The 19298-nt window shown below is 39.4% G+C and overlaps 2 long non-coding RNA genes across 2 annotated transcripts in view; one reads left to right on the plus strand and one right to left on the minus strand.

The window, feature by feature from the left end:
- Nucleotides 1-7138, minus strand: part of LOC145526857 (uncharacterized) — a 62266-nt gene extending 55128 nt beyond the window's left edge. Inside the window, exon 1 of the long non-coding RNA XR_014069242.1 lies at nt 6981-7138. This is a non-coding gene — a long non-coding RNA (uncharacterized LOC145526857). The remainder of the gene's footprint in view (nt 1-6980) is intronic.
- Nucleotides 7139-7259: 121 nt separating this feature from the next.
- The window catches only part of LOC145526858 (uncharacterized), a 35109-nt gene continuing 23070 nt past the window's right edge, over nt 7260-19298 (plus strand). The window contains exons 1-4 of the long non-coding RNA XR_014069243.1: nt 7260-7288; nt 8406-8595; nt 16622-16733; nt 18030-18079. This is a non-coding gene — a long non-coding RNA (uncharacterized LOC145526858). The remainder of the gene's footprint in view (nt 7289-8405; nt 8596-16621; nt 16734-18029; nt 18080-19298) is intronic.

Consider the following 19298-nt stretch of genomic DNA (forward strand, 5'->3'; position numbering starts at 1 on the left):
GGATTCCTCCTTATTTGCCAAGACAGAATTTCAAGATAGGTTAGAAGAATTCAACTCTCCAAGTAGGTGATTCCAGGTCCCTCTTACTGTGTCAGCAGCATGAGGGAAGTCACAGCAAGAATTTGATCCTCCAAGAAAGAAGCATCAAACAGAAGAATCAAGTAGAACATTCTTCATGATCACACAAGATCTTTTACCTTTTCCCATCTCACACTGTATATGAAAAGCTTAATTTTTTAGCACTGTGACATAATTTTAGCACATAATCTTGTCTTTGATGTGAATGATTAGGACTTAAATACAAATTAGAGTATACTTAAGCATCATGTACTTCTAAAGTAGCAATATTTTGAAATAATTCAGTTCTCTCTCAAAGTGTTGAATATTTTATACATATTATCTTATACAGAGTAGGAAATGGCAGCCCACTTCACTATTCTTGCCTGGAAAATTCCAAGGACAGCAGAGCCTGGTGGTTTACTGTCCATGGAGTCACAAAGAGCTGGACACGACTGAGTGACGGAGCACATTATCTTATACAAGCTTTACAGAGATATTATAGCTCTCTGCTGTGTTTTCATCCTAATATCCCTTGATTCTAATTCTGTTTGTGTGCTAAGTTGATTCAGTCATGTCTGACTCTTTGCAACCCTATGTACTGTGGCCTGCCAGGCTCCTCCATCCATGGGATTCTCCAGACAAGAATATTGGATCGGTTTGCCATGCTCGACTCCAGGGGATCTTCCTGACCCAGGGATGGTACCTGTGTCTCTTATGTCTCCTGCATGGCCAGGCAGGTTCTTTACCACTAGCGCCACGTAGCGCCCTAATCATGTTTAGTAAACCTTAATTTTCTTTTGAGTAGCCGTATTATTTTCTCTACTTTGTTAATTAAATTACTGTGGATTAACCCAAGAGTTGAAGCATGTGACAAATTTGAGCCTATTGGAAGTTCATAAACAATAAAATGACAATGTCATTTTCTCTGGAACTTCTCAGAAAGAAACATTCTTATTTTCTCCTGTGTCTAAACTTGGATATGTCCTTGAGAATAGCTGGTTTTGGCATTTTAAGAGAATAAATTGCTTAAGATGGAGGGGAAAAAAACTGAAGTGAAACTATAAAAAATAGAGATGGAAATTGGGTGCAGGTGATATTGATCGAATCCTGAATCAAGCCTTATCTGAGGTCAATGCTCATCTTTCATCTAGTCATTATGAAAAAAAAAATCTTTTCAGCTTAACCCAGGGTAGATCAGGTTTTCTCACATTTGTAACAGAATCCTCACTATTGCATTTCATTTTACACATAAGTCCCTGAGTCTTAGGGAAATTAAGTGATTCAACCCAAAGCAATACTGTTACTGAATAATGAAGATGCTAAGCCCTATACTCAAAATTTGGAGAAGTTGAGCACACAATTCTCCATGTCTAAGCTGAAGATAATTTACCATCAACTTGTTCAGGGAATTCATCAAAAGAAACACACTCTGGAAGATGTTGTTCTGACATCTCTTCTTCCTTTATTTCAATCAACAAGTATTTGTCAAAGTAGGAGCCCATCCTAAGTCTTCCCAATTCTAGGGCCTACATCTGCTGTTTTGTTTCACATAGTAGAAGCGGTAAAGGATAACGTTCTGTCACAAAGAGACTGATTATTTCTCAGTAGGGTCAGGATAAGAATAAATGATACATGGGGGAAAAGGTTAGAAGTTTTCTATGGTTGATGTTCGTGGACCTGAAATACATGCTAAGACAGAGTATAAGGACTGCTTTCAGGAATACATGATATAGATCTTCCTTATTTTTTTTTTTTTTTGCCTTTCTTCTTTTATTTATTTTTAATTGATGTATATAGTTGATGTGCAATATTATATATTACAGCTGTACAATATAGTGATTCACAATTCTAAAGGTTATGTTCCACTGATAGATATTACAGCTTCCTTGGTGATTCAGCAGTAAAGAATCCACTTGCAGTGAGGAGACACAAGTTCGATTCCTGGGCTGGGAAGATCCCCTGGAGAAGGAAATGGCAACCTACTCCAGTGATCTTGCCTGAGAAATCCCATGCACAGTGGAGACTGGCAGGCTGCAGTCCATGAGGTCCCAAGAGTCAGACATAACTTGGCCACTAAACCACAACCACACAGATACAAAACATTGGCTTTATTCACCATGTTCTATATGTCCTTGTAGCTTATTTTATATCTAATAGTTTGTACCTCTTAATCGCCTAGGTACATATTGCCCCTCTTTCCCTAACTGGTAGCCACCGGTTTGTTCTCTGAATCTCTGAGTCTGCTTCTTTTTTATTATATTCACTAGTTTGCTATATATTTTATTTCCACATAAAAGTTGATACCACACAGTATTTCTCTGTCTGACTTATTTCACTTAGCATAATGCCTTCCAAGTCTATCCATGTTGCTGCAAATGGCTAAATTTCATTCTTTCTTATAGCTGCGTAGTATTTCATTGTATGTGTGTATATATATATGTATATATGCAAATATACATATATATATCTCATCTTCTATGTTCATTCATTTGTTGATGGACACTTAACTTGTTTCCATATCTTGACAACTGTAAGTAATGCTGGTATGAACACTAGGGTGCATATATCTTATCAAATTAGTGTTTTTATTTTTTTCTGATATATGCCCAGGAGAGGAATTGCTGGGTCATATGGTAGTTCCATTTTTAGTTTTTAAGGAACCTCCATACTGTTTTCCACAGTTCAGTTCAGTTCATTTCAGTCACTCAGTTATGTCTGACTCTTTGTGACCCCATGGACTGCAGCATGCCAGGCCTCCCTGTCCATCACCAACTCCCGGGGTTTACTCAAACTCATTTCCATTGAGTCGGTGATGCCATCCAATCATCTCATCCTCTGTCATCCCTTTCTCCTCCCGCCTCCAATCTTTCCCAGCATCAGGGTCTTTTCCAGTGAGGCAATTCTTCGCATCAGGTGGCTAAATTATTGGAGTTTCAGCTTCAGCATCAGTCCTTCCAATGAATATTCAGGACTGATTTCCTTGAGGATGGTCTGGTTGGATCTCCTTGCAGTCCAAGGGACTCTCAAGGGTCTTCTCCAACACCACACTTCAAAAGCATCAATTCTTCAGTGCTCAGCTTTCTTTATAGTCCAAGTCTCACATCCATGCATAACTACTGGATAAACCATAGCTTTGACTAGACAGAATTTTGTTGGCAAAGTAATGTCTCTGCTTTTTAATATGCTGTCTAGGTTGGTCATAGCTTTTCTTCCAAGGAGCAAGCGTCCTTTAATGTCATGGCTGCAGTCACCATCAGCAGTGATTTTGGAGCCCCCAAAAATTAAGTCAGCCACTGTTTCCCCATCTATTTGCCATGAAGTGATGGGACCGGATGCCATGATCTTAGTTTTCTGAATGTTGAGTTTTAAGCCAACTTTTTCACTCTCCTCTTTCACTTTCATCAAGAGGCTCTTTAGTTCTTCTTCGCTTTCTGCCATAAAGATGGTATTATCTACATATCTGAGGTTATTGATATTTCTCCCGGCAATCATGATTCCAGCTTGTGCTTCCTCCAGCCCAGCGTTTCTCATGATGTACTCTGCATATAAGTTAACTAAGCAGGGTGACAATATACAGCCTTGACGTACTCTTTTCCCTATTTGGAACAAGTCTGTTGTTCCATGTCCAGTTTTAACTGTTGCTTCCTAACCTGCATACAGATTTCTCAAGAGGCAGGTCAAGTTGTCTGGTATTCCCATCTCTTTCAGAGTTTTACAGAGTTTGTAGTGGTCCACACAGTCAAAGGCTTTGGGATAGTCAATAAAGCAGAAGTAAATGTTTTTCTGGAATTCTCTTGCTTTTTGGATGATCCAATGCATGTTGGTAATATGATTTCTGGTTCCTCTGCCTTTCCTAAATCCAGTTTGAACATCTGGAATGTCATGGTTCAAGTACTGTTGAAGCCTGGCTTGGAGAATTTTGAGCATTACTTTACTAGTGTGTGCAATTGTATGGTAGTTTGAGCATTCTTTGGCATTGTCTTCCTTTGGGATTGGAATGAAAACTGACCTTTTCCAGTCCTGTGGCCACTGCTGAGTTTTCCAAATTTGCTGGCATATTGAGTGCAGCACTTTAACAGCATCATCTCTTAGGATTTGAAACAGCTCAACTGGAATTCGATCACCTCCACTAGCTTTGTTCATAGTGATGCTTCCTAAGGCCCACTTGACTTCGAGGCCCACTGTTTTCCACAGTGGTTACACCTATTTACATTCCCACAACAGTGTATGAGAATTTCCTTTTCTCCATATCCTTACCAACAGTAGGTCCTATTTTTCTCACTTCTCTAGGAGGCATTAGAATAAGAGATTGGACTATTGAAGGCATCTGGGCCTTGGTCAGAGATAGCTAAAAGGACATGTTCCATGATACTATTTTGGGTATGTACATGTATTCCTAAACAACTCTCCCCTCAAATATGTTCCTTGCAGCACTGTAATGAGAGATAGCCTGTGAGCATATTCTTGGTTGTAGCCAACAGAAGCTTGATTCTGATAAAGGAAAAACAGACTGTATTAGAAGGACAGTAGTTAAGCTCCTAAGTTGACAGCATCTACTTTGGTTAATGGCAGGAACCTTTGCAGCTGGGAGCATCACAGTAGTCATGGTAGAGAGAAGCTACTACCTGCCACCAATAACCACTAGCACCAATGCAATGGGCATCAGATGTTGTCACCACTCCAGGGTGAATTCAAGATGTCTTTTGATTTCTTTTATCATTGGTTCCAGATTTATAGTCCCTTGCAAGAGAATCCTAATGGCCAAGCTGAGATCATGTCCTCAAACTCTAGCTCCCTGGTTTAAGGAAAACTAGCACCTCAAATACCTAGTCTTTCTGGTATCTATGGTATGAATCAGAGCTCTGAACTCCATAAAGACTCACCCTAACTCAGAATCTTCAAACATAAAAAATAAGTAAATGAATAAGTAACAAATATCTTCTGCATTCCACAAAATGTGTAAAACAAAACAAAAAACAATGGAGACAACTGATACTAAAATTTACTCCTGGAGATTCATAATTTTCTTTGTGTATTAGTCTCTGAGATTCTTACAGTAAAACAAATGAACAAAAACCCCTGTGAACTTCACAGTTTAGCATGCCTCAAAACTTCATGGGACCTTTTAAAAATAGAATATGTTAATGCTTTGAATATTTTTCTTCAGGTTGTAATTTGAGAACTGTTGTCTTAAGCTTTCTCCAGACCTTTAACCTATGTCCTCCCCTAGACTCTATATGCATACTAGAAGGCAGAAACTAAACAGTCTCATTTTCCCTTTTAACCAGGGTTATGTCTAATGCTAGCGTCCTCTGGAATTCATTTCCAGAACTTAAATACCTGGATCAGAGTTTACAAAATAAAAGAGACTAATGAAAACCAAGGAACTTCTGGTCTTAAGTTGAGATGCTAAAGGAATTCCAAGAAAAGGTAAACGAAAAAAAGAACAGTGGCCAAACATCACAATAAGTAAATGACATCCTTTAACAGGATTATGTGGGAGAGACTTTGGCCTGCAACCATGTTTTTCAATTACACCAAGGATGTCTCAGCTTTAGGCCCAATTATACATTTTCCTTTTCTCCAGAACACCTTTCTTTTTGCTTTGTCTGGCTGACTTCTTTCATTTTTCAAGTATCATCTTAAATAACCATTCTTCATAGAAGACTTTCTTTGACTTCCCTTAAAACCCCTTCTCCACTGACTAAATTAGGGGTCCCTATTATGTGTTCCTATGACATCTTGTAAGTTCTTTCCCACTTAACAAATATCTCACATTATATGATTGCTCATATAGTTATGTCTCTATGTGATAGGTTAAAAAAGAAAGGAAGCAATGGGCCTACTTTCTTCCTTTTTTAGGGTGAATCTCTATGAATTTCATCCACAACCTAATAAGGTATATGATTCCATATCATGTAAAGGTAGGTGTATAATTTCTTAGAACTGCTGTAATAAGGTACTATAAACATGGTGACATAAAACAATAGAAATTTATTCTTTCCCCATTCTGGGTTCTAGAGTTTGAAATCACAGTGTTGGCAGAGGGCTATGTTCCTTTCAAAGCCTCCAGGAGAAAAAACTTCTTTGCCTCTTCCAGCTTCTGGGAGCCCCAGATGTTCTTTGACTGGTAACTACAACACTTCAATCTCTGCTTCTATAATCACATGGCATTCTTCTTGTGTGCACCTATGTCTCTGTGTTCCCTTCTTATATGGACATGAGTCATATTGGATTTGGGCTTACTCTAATGACCTCATCTTGACTTGATTACATCTACAAAGAATTATTTTCCAAATTGATGTGAAAATCAGCCTCTGTGCACTGGTGCCAAATCGAATCTCAGAGACAGAGTTTTGGGTGAAGTAGAAAAGGATAGCTTTATTATTTTGCCAGGCAAAGGGGTACACAGAGGGATCCTGCTTAGAAATCCTATGTGTTCCAACTCAGGGGAGTTTGGTGAGGAGTTTTACGGGAAAGGTTCAAGGGTGGGTTTGCTGATAAGGGTGTGTGCAGGGTCTCCTGTGGTCAGTCTCTTAATCTTAATGAGCTTCTCTGGTCCCTTTAGGGTTTTCCTGGTAGCTCGTCTGGTAAAGACTCTACCTGCAATGCAGGAGACCCTGGTTCGATTCCTGGGTTGTGAAGATTCCCTGGAGAAGGGATAGACTACCCACTCCAGTAATCTTGGGCTTCCGTGGTCACTCAGATGGTAAAGAATTTGCCTGCAGTGTGGGAGACCTGGGTTCGATCCCTGGGTTGGGAAGATCCCCTGGAGGTGGGCATGGCAGCTCACTCCAGTATTCTTGCCTGGAGAATTCCATGGGCAGAGGAGCCTGGCAGGCTACAGTAATGGGGTTGAAAAGAGTCAGACAGGACTGAGTGACTAAGCTCAGCACAGCACTGGTTTCCTTTAGTCTTACCTCAGATGGTTTCTTGGCTGCTCCTCCCTTGATTAGCAACTGTTCGAATCTGTCCTTTGGAACTCAAGGAAGGTCTTGGAGGCTGGAGTCTTGCCTACCAGGAACGGAGAACACAAAGGCTTCTGTGCTTGGAGCCCCACGGGGCTCTGTTTGGTTTCAAAATGAGGTCACAGTCACAGATTCTGGGGATCAGGACTTCCGTACATTCCTTTTGTGGGAACATAATTTAACCAATCACAGTACAGTTTATATTCACTTGATGCATCCGCAACTTCCTCCTAAGAATGTAAAGGGTCAGCACAGAATAGGTGGGTGTTTTGTCTCTCTCTTTCTGTAGATAGATAGACAGACAGACAAACAGGTGTGTGTATGCGTGAGTGGGGGGCAGGGTGGGGCATGAATAAATAAGTCAGCATTTGAGAGAGAATTGTATGTGTTTTCCAGTTGCTATGCTGTTCCCCAGAAGGGCGCAGAGTAAAACAGAAATGACCAGTTGGAATGAATACAAACACAAATCAACTGTAAATTCCCATTCTTCAAGAAAGATTAAGGTTTAACCTGATAACAGTAATCTGCTTGGTCAAATAAAACCACAAAAAGAGAGAGGATCAGAAATAACCTTGCCATTGTTTCAGAAGCAAAAACATGCATTCATATCTTTCTGCTTCTTTGTCTTTCCTCATCCTTTTCTATTTTTCAGACTCCTTTTTTCTTTTTTTCCAGTTTCCCTAGAATCCCAACCAAAATTGAAACTTTTCAGTACCTACCTGTCTCTTCTTTGCAGGAAACCCCTGTCTCCTGTATGTCTTAATCAATGGTTTTCAATACTAGTTGAGCATTAGAATCATCTGGAAGGTTTTTAAAAATAGAAATGCCATGGCCATACCCATGGAGCTTCTGTTTTAGCATCTGTGATTCTATTGCAGGATTAGGGTGAGATTCACTTTTTCTAATGCTTCAAGATGGTCATTCTCACATTAACTCATCCAAGTGTGAACTTCTAAAGTTGAATAATTTATTTAATATACATGTCCTCAGCATTTATTGTTTTCCTTTTCCTTCCAGTTGGGGAAGGGAAACTTGCTTTTTATAAAAGTACAAGCCTTGTATTAAATAACCCTCTTTAATAAAGGAGGCTTCCCAGGTGACAATATTAGTAAAGAGTCCACTGGCCCTTGCAGGAGATGACAGAGACACTGGTTGGGAAGATCCCCTAGGGTAGGAAATGGCAACCCACTCCAGTATTCTTGCCTGGGATATTCCATGGACAGAGGAGTCTGGCCGGCTATCGCCCATGGGGTCACAAATAGTTAGACAGAGCTGAGCACACAACACACTCTTTTAATAGAAAAAGGTCTTCCTTTTTATAAAAAGCATAAGCCTTGTATTAAATGATGCAAATATAATAATTTAAACCACCTCCAGCCTATTGTCTTCTAATTCTCCAGATTTCTACATGTGTCTCACCTAATCGGCTTCTCTGGTGGCTCAGATGGTAAAGAATCTGCCTGTAATGCAGGAGACCTGAGTTTGATTCATCGGTTGGGAAGATCCCCTGAAGAAGAGAATGGCTACCCACTCTAGTATTCGTGGGGCTTCTCTGGTGGATTAGATGGTAAAGCTTTTACCTGCAATGCATAAGACCTTGGTTTGATCCCTGGGTCAGGAAGATACCTTGGAGAAGGAAATGGCAACCCGTTCCAGTATTCTTGTCTAGGAAATCCCATGGACAAAGTCTGAGCCTGATGGGCTACGTCCATGGGGTCACAAAGAGTTGGACATGACTGACTGACTTTCACTTTTCATCTCACCTAACAGATAGATGAAATCCCTTGAGGATGGAGACTCTTTGTTTTATCTCTGGATCTCAGTTATTGACAGCAGGGCTCAATACACACTATGCCCTAATGCATTTAGTTAAAAGGTGAATTATTATTACAATTTGCTTTTCAGGAAATGTAAAATTTCTCCTTTTCTCAACATCTCAGATTGATCTCAGCCCTAAACCAATCTAAGTCAAAACAGTGACCAAATTTCTGGCTACATTTTCTATGCCAACTTAAAAAAAGATTATTTTCCTTTGATCTCAGCTGCTGATGGAGAAACTATGAGGTAACAGAAAGCTCCTTTCTTCTTTAGAAAAAAAAATGTGATACTAATGCCCAAGAGGGATAGAAGATTCTATTTTTATACCTTCTCTGAATTATCAATTTACTGCTCAGCTTTGTTTTGAATTTCAGGGCTCTAACAGAGCAGGTTCTGTCTTTCAGAACTTACAGTTCTGTATGATTATTTAAAAAGTAGCTTTATTAAAATAGACACACTTAGAATCAAAACAGCTTTAGTGCTTCTAGAGATATTTCCTAGAAAGGAGTGTGAAAAGCAAGTCAACTGCTTAAGAACCATTTTATTACTTCTAATTAGAAGTTGTTTTCTTTCAATGTTATGGTGACTTTTTAGCAAGGAGGTGGGGCTTATTTAAATAATTTTTTGTGTGTGTTTGCCAGGTACCATGGAGTCAAAGGTGCTTCCCAGGTTGTTCAGTGGTAAACAACCTGCCTGCCAGTGCAGGAAATGAAGGCAATTTGAGTTCAATCCTTAAAGATCAAAAGTGAAAGTGAAGTCGCTCAGTTGTGTCCAACTCTTTGCTACCCCATGGACTGTAGTCTACCAGGCTTCTCTGTCCATGAGATTTTCCAGGCAAGAATATTGGAGTGGGTTGCCATTTCCTTCTCCAGGAGATCTTCCCGACCCAGGGACTGAACCCCGGTCTCCCACATTGTAGGCAGAGGCTTTAGTCTGAGCCACCAGGAAAGTCAAAGATCAAAGATCCTCTAAAGAAGGAAATGGCAATCCTTGTCAATCCAGTTGGAGAAGGCGATGGCAACCCACTCCAGTCCTCTTGCCTGGAAAATCCCATGGATGGAGGAGCCTGGTAGGCTGCAGTCCATGGGGTCGCTAGGAATCAGACACGACTGAACGATTTCACTTTCACTTTTCCCTTTCATGCATTGGGGAAGGAAATAGCAACCCACTCCAGTACTCTTGCCTGGAGAATCCCAGGGACTGAGGAGCCTGGTGGGCAGCCGTCTCTGGGGTCGCACAGAGTCAGACACGACTGAAGCGACTTAGCAGCAGCAGCAGCAGTCAATCCAGTATGTTTGTCTGGAAAATCTCATTGACAGAGGAGCCTGGAGGGCTAGAGTCCATGGAGTTGCAAGGGCATTGGACACACCTGAGTGACTAGACAACAACAATGGAGTCTTAACTTCTGCTTCCTGACATAAAGCTTTCAGTGCCCTTCACGATAGGTACTCAGGTAACCTTCAGTTGCTCCAGACTCTATATGCAAAGTTGTTTACTTGACTTTAAATTTTCCATAAATTTACATTTAAGTAAAAGAAACCTTCAAAACATTTTTATTGAATTTATAGTGTAGAAAGAAAGGCCAATGATCTGGGGAAGCAATGTGATACAAAAGGCAAAGGCAAAGAGTCGAGGATCAAAGGACTTGAGTTCCTGCACCACATGAATGATGTGACTTTTGCAAGGTAATTTTACTTCTTTGATTCTCATCTCTCTTATCTGCAGAATGGAAATGCTGAGCACATATCTACACACTTTTGAGGGTAAAAGATCAGACATAAAGCACTTGACACATAACAGTAAGTGTTTAATAAAATAGGCTTTCCTCCACTTCCTATAGTTACCTATTTCTTCACAAAATTAAAATAGCCACCTTTGCAATCTCTATCAAATTACTTGCCTTATCAACTAATCCTCATCTTTCATTGAACCTATTAATATATTCTGTTTATAACTGGTAAAAAAAAAGTAACCACCAATATAAATAAAGTATGGATACAGATGAATGAGAAAAGGCCAAATTTTAATTCACAAACATATTCTGGAAATGTCATTTATGCATTAATATTGTTCATCTAATACATCAGGGACCATCTTGTTATCAACTTTTATTTGCTCTCCTGAAAATACTGTTTGTGTAGTAAGAAAGCTTGACGGCATCACAGAAAGTTCCAGTATGAAGCTGGTGCTGATATGTAACATGCTTCAGTTTCAGTTTCAGCTCAGTTGCTCAGTTGTGTCTGACTCTTTGTGACCCCATGGACTGCAGCACGCCAGGTCTCCCTGTCCATCACCAACTCTCAGAATTTACTCAAACCCATGTCCATTGAGTCGGTGATGGCATCCAGCCATCTCATCCTCTGTCGTCCCCTTCTCCTCCTGCCTTCAATCTTTCCCAACCTCAGGGTCTTTTCAAAAGAGTCAGCTCTTCACATCAGGTGGCCAAAGGATTGGAGTTTCAGCTTCAGCATCAGTCCTTCCAATGAATATTCAGGACTGATTTCCTTTAGGATGGTCTGGTTGGATCTCCTTGCAGTCCAAGGGACTCTCAAGAGTCTTCTCCAACACCACAGTTCAAAAGCATCAGTTCTTCGGTGCTCAGCTTTATTTATAGTCCAACTCTCACATCCATGCATGACTGTTGGAAAAACCATAGCTTTGACCAGACAGACCTTTGTTGGCAAAGTTATGTCTCTGCTTTTTAATATGCTGTCTAGGTTGGTCATACCTTTTCTTCCAAGGAGCAAGTGTCTTTTAGTTTCCATGAGAAGGCGTCAAAAAAGACTGTGGCTGTTCAAAAAGAAAGACAATCCTTTCATTTTAAGAGAATAACAAATGTTTCTGTTAGCAGAGAACACATTAGTCATTAACGGAAAGATTGATAGAATTTTAAAATGGCAAAACTAAAAAGAAAGCATCATCAGTGGAAGCAGTAACATGAGCAAAAGCATTGAAAGATGCATTCTTCCAATTTCCCTGCCCAAAAATCTAGGAGTAATCCTTGGCTCTGATTCTTTCTTTCATAGCATCCATCCATTCAATTGACCACAAGATTCTGTTATCTTCATCTTGTGTGTGCGTGCTTGTGCTCGGTCATCTTGTGTGTGCTTGTGCTTGTGTCTGATGCTTTGTGACCCCATGGACTGTAGCCTGCAAGACTCTTCTGTCCGTGGTATTTTCCAAGCAAGTTGCCATTTCCTACTCCAGGGGATCTTCCTGACCAAGGGATAGATGCTGCATTGACAGGTGGATTCTTTATCACTGAGTCACCTGAAGCCCCTTTATCTCCATCTGAAAAAATCTGAAAACACTTGCAAATCTCTTCATCTCCCTAATCCAAACCACTTCATTTTCACACTTATGCTGTTGTAAACAGCTGTCTAAATGAATTCTACTGGATGTCTTCTGGATTCTACTATTCTTGGCTTTCTCCCCAAACCTGACCTAATCTCAGTGTCGGAATTAGAATAATCCTTTTTAGTATGAAAGTCAAAGCATGTTACTCCTCTGCTCAAATCTTAGGATTAGATCACCTTTTCATAAGTGATAGTTACACAACTGTTTGTGGGGAGTGTGTGCATGCTCTGCCGTGCTCCATCCATACCTCTTTACCTCTCTGACCCCAGGCCCTACTAATCTTTCTCTTAAATCAAGCTAGCTACCACACTATTCCTCCAACAAAACTCTCCAGATCACAGCCTCTCTACTGGTTCTTCCCACTGCTTGAAATGGAGTTCTCAGATATCCTCATGATTTACTCCTTTCTCTACTTCAAGTCGTTCTCAAATGTACCTTTTCAATAAGACCTAAATGATCTCCCTATTTGAAATGGTAACTATACCTCCAGCATTCCCAAACTCTCTTACTTCATAGATGTCATCTTCTCACTCACTCCTAATGTTTATTTACATTCTATCTCCCTGTGATGGAATATAAGTTCTTTGGAGTTTTGCTTATTTGCTGGTGGGGACATTTATGTATTTTTAGCATTTAGAACAGAGTCTAGTGCACAATATATGCTCAAACAATAGTCAAAAAATAAAATTGATTAAAGGATCTTTCTCCTTTCCCTTTCTACCTACTCCTTAATTTTATTTAGTCCTTGATACCTTGGCTTTTAGTAGAATTCTTAACATATAAAGGTGCTCAGTAAATGTGTCATGAATTCAGTTTCACAGTTTAATGGATTCCTCTACAGCAAAAGCGTTTATACATTAGTAGGATAAAAAACAAAGCAAAGCACTGTTTACTTATATCTACTGTTATCAGTGGAAAAGTTAATTTTCTCTTAAAAAAAGAAAATGTCTCTTTTGTTGGCAGAAGAATCTCAGTTTCCTTGATTAGTGGCTTTTGAACTGTTTTCCACATCTTTGTTATAGTTCTGAGGATGTGGAACAAGGGTTGCTGAAAGCTTAAAAGTCATGAGACACTTTCACCCAACCCATCAAGGGTCTTATTTCAACTTTTTCCAGTTTCTTCTCATCAAGGTCAACTCTGCTATTTTCATTTTCCATATTGAGCTTTTGACCAAGATATTTGTTGAAATAAAGAATTCCAAATCAAAAAGAAAATTTGAAAACAACTAAATTAGGTCATTTTCTTGACTGTACTTATTTTGATCTATATAGACACCATTTTTCTCTTTCAGTCTTTGCCAACTCTGCAGCTAAATGGAATCACATTGAATATCAAAAATAGATTTTTTTTTCTGTTCTTCCCAAACTGACACTTTCTATTTTTTTTTTTAAACTGGGGCAAATGATATTTTTTGTCACCTTATATCAAACTACAGTTTCATTTTATTTATTTATTTTGCCATCCTGTCCTCCTCTTGGTAGGCTGAATGGCTGATTGATAATTGCTACAATAGTGTCCAGGAAAATTCATGTTTGCTATTTAATAAAACTGATAGAGAATGAATAAAGGAATCAAAATGACAGAACTTATCATGTCATAACCTGTCATGCTGTCAGATTCTTTAATCTGATGTCTGAAAAAGAAAGCCCCCACCTACAGATATGCTACAACTAGCAATTTTGAGTCATCCAGGAATATTTAACATCTACCCATGTTCCATTATCTTGTTGAGCTTTTCATTTTCATGTATTTAAAAATTTTCCTTTTTTGGTTTGTTATTGTAGTCGATAAAAATGTATCAATATGTATCATGTTCTTTTTTATTTGTCTAATTCCTGTTTTCTAAGACAAAAGAAAATAGGAAGTTTCTGAATTTCTTTTCTGCCCCTCCGTTCTCCTCTGCTTGGTACACCCTTAAGTGGGCACTTAGTTTCTGTATAGATTAATCCTTTTACCAATCAGAAATTAAGAGATAATATGCTGTTTGATTTTCAACCACCAGTTATAATACAGACTTCATTAGACAAACATGATAAATATTTTAGAATCTTTCAACTCCCCAGGTCAGTGAATCTTAACCCTGATTTTGTTGCAGAAAGGGGGACCCCTTATAGGACCCAAAAGGGAGTTCTTGTGTAACACTCAGAAATGAATTACAGGAGGAGACACGTGTGCTGACAAAGCAAGAGACTTTATTGGGAAAGGCCATCCGGGCGGAGAGCAGGAGGGCGAGGGAGCCCAGGAGAATGGCTCTGCCATGTGGCTTGCAGTCTCAGGTTTTAAGTGATGGGATTAGTTTCTGGGTTTCTCAGGTCAAGCACTCTGACTCAGGTTTCTTCCCGATGGTGCACCCATTGCTCAGACAAGATGGATGCCAAAAAGAAGGATTCTGGGAGATGGAAGGACACGTGGCATCTCCTTTTGACTTTTTCTGAACTCTTCCAGTTGGTGGTGGCTTCTTAGTTCTATGTTCCTCCTGTTGTAAAATAGCTCACCCAAATGGCTTACTATGGTGCCTGGCCAGGATGGGCGGTTTCAGTCAGTGTGTTTCCCCTAATAGTTTCACATTAGAATATCCTTGACAGCCTTTAAATACAGATGCTCAGGCCCTAGTTGCTGCTGCTGCTGCTGCTAAGTCGCTTCAGTCGTGTCCGACTCTGTGCGACCCCATAGACGGCAGCCCACCAGGCTCCCCCGTCCCTGGGATTCCCCAGGCAAGAACACTGGAGTGGGTTGCCATTTCCTTCTCCAATGCATGACAGTGAAAAGTGAAAGGGAAGTTGCTCACTCGTGTGCAACTCTTAGCGACCCCATGAACTGCAGCCTACCAGGCTCCTCTGTCCATGGGATTTTCCAGGCAAGAGTACTGGAATGGGGTGCCATAAATCAGAACTCTTGGAATAGAGCCAGGCACTGGAAGTTTTTAACAGTACACTGGATCATTTTGATGTCTGGCTAGTGTTGAAAAACCACTCTTCTAGGAGGACTAAGTTGCTAATAACTAGACTAGGAGGCTATTTCCAATTTGATTGCCAATGCCTAGTGCTTAAAGAAAAACACTCAAATGCAATGAGAACTGAATTTTCTATTGCTTTGCTACTTCAACATGACTTAGAATGACTTAGAGTAGATCCAGAGGTGAATTTGCTGTGAACTTGATGAATATTAATCTTCATGTCCTCTTGGTTTTCTACTCCTGTAAGGGTTGAGAGTTGCTAAGATTTGGGCAGTGTTTCAGGTATGAAAAGCCAAGTAGCAACCAGAAAGCATCTCTAAGAATGACTTGTAAGTTGCCTAAACAGATCTCAGAAAAGAGCCCTGGATCATTTAGTCTACAGTTACTTTTTGTGATTTCTTTTCTTATTTTACTTGACTATTCTTTTCAAATCTATTTTTTTTTTTTCATTTCTCTCCTCAGAGAAAGACCCACAGATTGTATGTGTTGAAGTCTCATAAAATCTGGATTAGTCCTTTAACGAGACAGGTTTGATGAAAGTAGAAGGGATTGCTGGTCATGATCCTAACTACAAATTTAAACGTTATAAATTTAGGGTTGAGAAAGGCATGTTGATCCTTTTCTACATAATAATGGCACATTTCAGAGATGTAGTACCTCTATCCTTACAACAATTAAAATTAATAAATTTAAAAAAATATTTAATCTGAAGAATGTGGTATTTCTATTTTGTGGTTCTGAGTTACTTCTCTGTTTTTTGGTTCTTTCAAGTAATTTTATATACATTCTTACAGTCTAATTAGAAATGGCTCAAGAATTTGCATTTGATGAGAGTCCCATTTGATATTCACAATTGTTTTTTTCTCCTTGATTTCAATCAAAAAGATCTAAGACATTATTGGAAAAGGAAATGGCAGCCCACTCCAGTATTCTTGCCTGGAGAATCCCATGGATAGAGGAGCCTGGCAGGCTACAGTCCATGGAGTCATAAGAGTCGGACCCGATTTAGTGACTAAACCACCAAGACATTATTACCATCATCACAGATATTTTACAGATAATATTTTCACATAAATTAGCTCATTTATTACTTATATCTATGAGCTAGGTATTTTACCCCATTTTCACTTTCATGCATTGGAGAAGGAAATGGCAATCCACTCCGGTGTTCTTGCCTGGAGAATCCCAGGGACGAGGGAGCCTGGTGGGCTGCCGTCTATGGGGTCGCACAGAGTCGGACACGACTGAAGCGACTTAGCAGCAGCTTAGCAGTTAGAGAGGATACAAACTGAGAAATAAATTCTCCTAACCAGCATCCAAAATTCAGAATTCAAGCTCAGATAGTTCTGAATTTCAAAAAGCCTTTTCATTATCAAGCTCTTCTTTTATCCCAACAATGGCTTGTTTCTGAATTGACCTGAAATGCAAGGATTAACCTAAGGTTTTTATTTTCAACTCCTAGATCTCTCATGATATTTCAAGATCATGACTGCAAGTGATTTTCCCCCCAAGATATCAGTTCTAATTGATAAACAGTGACTAGCTGGAGTTCTGTGTTAAGAAGTTTTCTGAAGGTAAGTCTGGGATGACAGATGAGTATAAAATAACATGTATCTTGAATACATAAAGAAGTGCTAGTACACACGTGGGTGTTCAGTGGCTCAGTTGTGTCTGACTCTTTGTGACCTCATGGATTATAGCTTTCCAGGCTCCTCTGTCCATGGAATTTTCCCGGCAAGCATACTGGAGAGGGTTGCCTGTTCCTACTCCAGGGGATCTGCCTGACCGTGGGATCCAACCCAAGTCTCCTGCATTGGCAGGCAGATTCTTTACCACTGTGCCACCTGGCACACATACCAACATAATATTATATATTCTAAGATACTGACTATAGCCAGTCTCAACTGATTTTCTCTCATTTACAATTTAGCCAATAGTCTATTGTTTTCACCAACATTTTCCATTCCTGAATGTTTCTCTCCAAAACACTCATGTAGTATCAGTGATGGAACATCCACTGAATATTGCTCTACTCAGATCTCAGTGCTATTAGGGATCTCAGTGCTATTAGAATGTTTAAAAACATTCTACTCTGTTTGCTTTCTTCAATTTTCAACTGGAAGATAAATCCTGAACTTTCTAGGGCATAAAATAACTGTGAAAAGTATCTTTGCTTTAATATAATAAATATATTTTATTGTTTTGTATTTATGTACCTGGGTAAAATTGTCTACCTTTACCTACCTGCACATGAAGAAAACAATTCAGCTGTATCTTTCTTAGGGAAGCTATTCTTGATTTTATCTTTTCTTTGTGATAGCTATTTCTATAGCTGAAATAGGATGCATTTAACTACAAGTAACAGGAAACTCAAAGTACAAAGGCTTAAAGAAATATGAGTTTGTTGTTTCTTACTTATTAAGAAATCTAGAATATGAAATCTGTTGGCATTTAGTGGGTCAGCAATGTCAAGACCAGAATCTCTGAAATGTTCTTGGCCTTTTCCTCAGAGTTGAAAGATAGTCACTGAAAAGCACCAGACTTCACATCCACATTCAAAGCCAGAAAGGGGATAGAGCTATGATTAATCCCATCATCAGAAAGAAACAATGACTTCCCAAAGCACCAATTAGAATTCCAATCAGATCCAATTTGCAATAAGTTTGTCACATGATTACTCCTAGTTACAAAAAAGACTGTCAAATTTATTAGTTTTTTCATCTTTGGTAGAGATAGTGAGCCAGAGAGAAATGGGTTGGGTATAGTGTTGAATTACCCAGCCATTGGTGTTAAACAGAGTTACTCTTCCCACCCTGATTACAATATTTTTTCCACATTCTTCCCCCTTAATAAATGGTTTATTTGGTGAGGATGGAGAGTGCCTTTCATCCCTGAACGTAAGATGAATACCTGATGCACAGTAAGTACTCAGTACCTGTTGATTGAATTGCCCTGTGTGGTGCTATCATTGAGTGTTAACTTGGCCAAGCTGACACTGCATTTCTCAGAATCCTCTTCCCCATATGCTGGAGATTTACTGCTGGTGCAAAAGTGAAAATTGAGTGAGATTTGGGAAGTACGGTGAGTTAGCAGCCATTACTCTTTGAAGCTGTCATGGTTAGATAGTGAGAGACAGGCATGGAGATGCATGCAAGTATGAATTTATCCTTGTTCTTCTCGGCAGTAGAAGACATAGAGGTGCTAGCAAACCCTGGTTTATTCTCTTCCTTTCCCACCCTGTGTCCTCTCTTTTTCCCAACTGCTAGATCTGCTGACCAACAGCAACGAGACTGACAGGAAATTAGCTTTCCACCAACTTTTCCACCAGTTCCCTTTGTGGTCTAACCCCGCGGGCTGGACATGCCTGAATTCCAGATCCCCCTGCAAGCTCCTCCGTGTGCCCCAGTGCCCCTGCCTCAAGAGATCGCATTAGTGACTTTCCTCTGATCGCTAACTTCCCTCGGAAGCCTACTTTCCCTCCAATTGTCTAAATTTTAATTTCTGCAAGATATTATTCAGTGCAATCTACTTTCTTGTTTTACCCTAATGATAAAGAGAAACTAAGTGACTCTTATTCATGATTCTTATTTTATCATAACCTATATCACATTTTCCTTGTATTAACAGAGGTGCTAATTAACAGAAATATTGTAACAGGTACACATTTTATTTTATGTATTTGCTATATATCTGGGTGTCTGCTCTTGAAGCTTCAGCAAGAATTATGGGAATTATGAAGCACTCCATGAATAATTGCAAAATAATTTTGCTTTAGAGAAGCCATTTTTTTTTCTTTTAAGGAAACTCTTAAAGAACGGTTCACAACCATTTCATTTCATCTCTAAATTCTTAATATTTCATATAAAATGAGAGGGAACTTGAAATGAAGGTAAGAAATCATATCGAGTGGATTCTTTTTCTTCTGGTAGTGTTTGTAGCATCCTTCATGGCTTAGTGCTCACTTCCCATTGACCATAATCAAATATGTCCCTTCACTTCTTATTTGTGACCATGTGTGGTTAAGCAATAAAAAGTAATTCACTGTCAACATTAGCAACATGTTCATTCTCTCCCAATTTTTTTTTTTAAGTTTTTAATTGGAGGATAATGGCTTTACAATGTTGTGTTGGTTTCTGCCG

Source organism: Giraffa tippelskirchi, chromosome 11 (genome assembly GCF_054371585.1).
Source record: "Giraffa tippelskirchi isolate mGirTip1 chromosome 11, T2T-mGirTip1v1.2.pri, whole genome shotgun sequence".
In the NCBI taxonomy this organism is placed as follows: domain Eukaryota; kingdom Metazoa; phylum Chordata; class Mammalia; order Artiodactyla; family Giraffidae; genus Giraffa; species Giraffa tippelskirchi.